We start from the raw sequence: 5,714 nt of genomic DNA on the forward strand, positions 1-5,714 counted from the left end.
TAAGTTATGTGATCAACATTTGAATCATTGATGTAACAATAACCAGGTAACAGATTTCTTAGGCAACTATGACTCAGTGTATAGCGAAATAACCAGATTACAGATTTCTCAGGAAACTATGATTCAGTGTATAGCGAAACAACCAGATTACAGATTTATTAGAAAACTATGACTCAGTGTATATGTGAAATAACGAGGTAACAGATTTATTAGGCAACTATGACTCAGTGTATATGCGAAATAACCAGATTATAGATTTCTTAGGCAACTATGACTCAGTGTATAGCGAAATAACCAGATTACAGATTTCTCAGGCAACTATGGCACAGTGTGAAGCGAAAAACAGATCGTTATGGAAAACAAAGGTTTGTCTTTCTAAACAACACATTTTAATCCAAACCAGATAATATTTTTTCCACTTTTGTTTTTGCTTTTACAGAAAACACATGGGCGAACCAGGATTTGAAGTAAAATGGGACACACGTCGCCGTGCAGAATTAGGCGAAGATTTTAGAAAGTAGTGCCTACTGATTGGCTCCGCTAAATAAAAATGCAAGTACATCCTGTCCTTTTACAGTAACTATTTGATATCAATTTTTGCACATTTCTTTATTGTCGCTTTTAAAATATGTTTCACAACTTTTAGGGAGGGAACTACGGAAGCCTATACCGGGCACTCTTTCTTTTCATTTTTTAGAAAACATGCACGAAGTTGAAAATTCAAAATACCATTTTCAAGATAGTAAGCTGTAAATTCAAGGTAACAACTTGAAAATTCAAGATAATAAGTTGAAATACAAGATACGAACTTGAAAATTGAACATCATCAGCTAAAAATTCGATGATCGTGTCTACATCTGTGTAAAATTTCATAAAAATCAGATCTTGGGTATCGAAGAAAATGCCCATGGAATGCCTGTTTTACATGATTTTATCTTTTTCAGTAATTTGAAGCTTGATATCTTGAAAACTACAAGGCATAAATAATCAATGATTAGCATGAACAATTCTGCATGCCTGTGACATTTCATTAAAATCAAATAACTGACATTGAGGTTAAGGTCCTTGAAGTTTTTGGTTTTATTTTTACCTGATCCTTGTGATATTCGAATCAAGATGAGCTTCACAGACTTTGAGAGTCTCTGGTTTCTATCTCGATCTAGCCTGACCTTCTGCTTTTTTTTCTACAAATACTGGATCAAAGTATTTTTGTACGAAAAAACTAGGCCCTTTCCTTCAAGTGAAGTGGTCTGTCCCTTTTTTTTATCAGAATTGGATAAAGCTGAAGTTTTGATTTTCATCATTTACCAAGGTGTTTCACTCACTAAAGATCTTGAAGGCCTCAATTTTGAAAATACATGTACTTGAAAATACAAGTAAAAAGATGCATGAAAGCATTAATCTTCATTTATGCAAATTTTCCTTTTTCAACTTGTAAAAAGTATACAAAAAAATCCCCGGTCTATAATAGAGGAAGGAAATTTAATGAAATAAGATTATATCGACTATCCACATATCACAGACACCACCTGACAAGAGGTGCATTACAAGGAATAGAAACAGACACACGCACGCGCGTATGCACACACACACACACACACAACAAAAGGACAGTGGTAGATGATAATGAAAGATTTAAAAACAAAGCTGTTATCACCAATCTCTGCTTGTGACAAAAATACTTTGTCAGTCCACCATTTCTGAATTTGTCCAAGGCAACTGAAGTTATCCACATTGGTCCCCAGCGTACAGTTCAACTTGCTGTTGTCGTATCATGCTGCGCTCGGCATAACTGTTATCTTAACTTACTCGTTTATCTTGAAATCTTGAATTTTCAACTTATTATACATTTTTATATGCGTGAATATTTAAGTTGTTATTTTGAATATTCAACATGTTAACTTGTATTTTCAACTTTGTGTTTTCTAAAAAAAAAGAGAGTGGACGATATATGATATCATAGGGAACACACCAGCCACGAAACGCCAAAATCTCACGAAACATGCCACAACTTAACTTCAGCTGAAACAGCTTTTTTTCGGGATAGGCAAAGCAATGACATATTTGGTGAAATCAGATATAAAAAAAAATGAAACTGATTTGAAGAGACATAATAACTTGATCGGTAGACAGAGTGTAAACCAGTTCTCCCATATGTACTACAGCTGGTGATGATTACGGTCATGACCGAGTAAAATATTCATTAATAACTTGGTTCTGATAACCTTGACCTTGTAGTGGATCGTAGAATGTCCTTCAATTCAAACTAAATCCGTTAGAAGTTTAGTGTTTTAGAAATGTACGTTGTATACCACATGTATATGGCACAGGTGTATACCACATGTATATGGCACAGGTGTATACCATATGTATATGGCACAGGTGTATCAAAAAGATGATGAGAGTAATGGAGACATTGAGTGCTGACTTGGGTAACAGGTGAAATAAAGGTTGTATTGAGAACCCAACACAATCCAAAGTCTGTATAGTAGAAATAATAACAGATTATTTACACATGAAGATTTATTTCATATACAAGATACATTATATAGAAAAAAAATCAGTTACAAAAAGCAGGAAGAAGTACTTTGACCATTACAATAAACGTTTGTTTTACAATAAATATTTCAGTCACACTAACAACTTTAGTTACTGTAGTAAAGAATAAGTCTGGATAAGTAATCCATGCGATTAAAAACTTCCGGTCAGATTGAAGCTGAATACGAGGAAGAGGCAAACCAAAACAATATATTTATTTTTTCCAGTAAGAGACAGGTGAGTAGCAGTTAATTTTGGTATAAGCTGTCGTTACATCAACTGCAATGCCTTATCGACAAGGGGCACTCGCAACCCGTCCGTCCCTTTTCACACATGTGAGACTAACTTTTCAAAAGTATGATGTTATACATATGATGTACATGTACAAAACTGCCTTGCAAATAGTTACAGTTTTACATATACTTTCACTTTCGCGTCCAATATTTATATGACGTGTGTACCATTGAACGTTTCATGTTGTTATTTTCATTATTTCGATTTTTCCTTCGTTTTGCCTAGAAAAAAAAACCATAATTTTATTATATTTAAAAAATGGAGCTTGGGGCAATATTATCACGTCTTTTCATTATAAATACTGATCCGTGATAATATTACAATCTTCTTGCATTTCTTTGTGTAGATGTGCAAATTTGTTACCATTTTTTTAAACTTTTTTGATGAATTGTTTTAATTTTGACGTACTCTAGTGTTTTTTTTTAAATGGATTAAAACAATTTTGAATAGTCGGGGAAATAAAGAAATGAATTGATGACGATGATGATGATTTCCACACCTGAACATTTAGTCCATGCTGTTCTAAAATCCTTCATTCATATCAGTTATTGTATATAGGTTACAGACCACCAATTCAACCAATGAGCATTTGGAACGTAGGCAAAAATAGTCCTACGCAGAAATTACCCCTGTTCCTCATAGTGCTGTGAAAAAAGTTCTCATCTTATTTAAAAAATTTAAACAGTTTCTGAAAGGAAAAACATTTCTGTACATTTTATAGGTGCATTTTGCTTCTTGTGATGTGAAGCCTAATCTCCATAATGATTTTTAAATATACCCCTATCTTGTGAAAACACTGGGATTTCCCATGCTATTTATAGACCCTTCACTTCCGGTGACCAGTACTGCACTGCAAGTCTACTAACCCTACATGCCATTCTGAGGATTGAGCTGACATATCTAGAATCATGCTGATATATAGTCCTCTGCAGGTTAAAGTTAAGGTAAAGTCCAGAGAAGCCATTGAATATGGTGAAATTAGCATAGAAGCCTATGGAAAGTGGAATTAGTGGTTTTTAGCCTTAAGATCAAGCCATGGCAAAATGAAAAGTTTCTTGAAATAGCTTTAAACTACTTGAAGATCTTGTTAACTTTGCTATGAGAGGAATACACTACAAAAATCCTTCAAAATATGCATTTTTTTAAGTTATAGGTCCAAATTATGGAAAATTGGTCTTTTTGGCTGATTTTTATGTCCTATCTTGTAAAAAGTGTAGAAAATTTAGTAAAAATATCAAATATTAAACTTTGAGGGCTATATTTATCTAAATATGGTGGTAATAAGCACTTGAAATCAAGTTTTGTGTAGATTTGAGCAAAAATTAGGTTAGAAATGAGGAAAAACTCACTTTCATTACTGCGGTTAAGGCCATATCAGCATTCCCCTATGGCAACATGGAAAATCCATTATTGAGTTATTGAGTACTTTTTTTGCTTTAGGTGCCCTTTACTGGTCATGTTTTAATGTGAAAACACTGTATTTACAAATTTAAAGCCAATTATATCACCTTTTGTGAAAATTTAAAGATTTAGGATTTTTGACATGTGATCAAGAAAAAGGGGAAGGCATGTCAGAATTAAATTTTTAAAAATAGACCAATTTCTCAGAAAATGATTACTTTTAAAACTATTTCTTCATTGATATTGTTAAGAAACAAATTGTGATTGATATTTTTTATTTGAAAAGTCAGAAAAAGTTCTTTGCAAATATTTAATGCATTTAAGTATGGTAGAATATTGTCACTTTTTTGCTCGCACAACTTGGTTACCCTATATTTAAAAATCAAATATTTAAAAAAAGTGCTTGTCACATTTCACTGAAACTTTGCAAATGCATTCAGTATGTGTGTAGGAAGATACCTGTATAGTTATTTATTTTCTCTAAGACAAAAAGTGACTTTAGGTTACAGACCACCAATTCAACCAATGAGCATTTGGAACGTAGGCAAAAATAGTCCTACGCAGAAATTACCCCTGTTCCTCATAGTGCTGTGAAAAAAGTTCTCATCTTATTTAAAAAATTTAAACAGTTTCTGAAAGGAAAAACATTTCTGTACATTTTATAGGTGCATTTTGCTTCTTGTGATGTGAAGCCTAATCTCCATAATGATTTTTAAATATACCCCTATCTTGTGAAAACACTGGGATTTCCCATGCTATTTATAGACCCTTCACTTCCGGTGACCAGTACTGCACTGCAAGTCTGCTAACCCCACATGCCATTCTGAGGATTGAGCTAACATATCTAGAATCATGCTGATATATAGTCCTCTGCAGGTTAAAGTTAAGGTAAAGTCCAGAGAAGCCATTGAATATGGTGAAATTAGCATAGAAGCCTATGGAAAGTGGAATTAGTGGTTTTTAGCCTTAAGGTTACAGACCACCAATTCAACCAATGAGCATTTGGAACGTAGGCAAAAATAGTCCTACGCAGAAATTACCCCTGTTCCTCATAGTGCTGTGAAAAAAGTTCTCATCTTATTTAAAAAATTTAAACAGTTTCTGAAAGGAAAAACATTTCTGTACATTTTATAGGTGCATTTTGCTTCTTGTGATGTGAAGCCTAATCTCCATAATGATTTTTAAATATACCCCTATCTTGTGAAAACACTGGGATTTCCCATGCTATTTATAGACCCTTCACTTCCGGTGACCAGTACTGCACTGCAAGTCTGCTAACCCCACATGCCATTCTGAGGATTGTGAGCTGACATATGTAGAATCATGCTGATATATAGTCCTCTGCAGGTTAAAGTTAAGGTAAAGTCCAGAGAAGCCATTGAATATGGTGAAATTAGCATAGAAGCCTATGGAAAGTGGAATTAGTGGTTTTTAGCCTTAAGATCAAGCCATGGCAAAATGAAAAGTTTCTTGAAATAGCT

Source organism: Perna viridis, chromosome 7 (genome assembly GCF_037379345.1).
Source record: "Perna viridis isolate PV_CMFRI_1.1 ecotype Kerala chromosome 7, ASM3737934v1, whole genome shotgun sequence".
Taxonomy (NCBI): domain Eukaryota; kingdom Metazoa; phylum Mollusca; class Bivalvia; order Mytilida; family Mytilidae; genus Perna; species Perna viridis.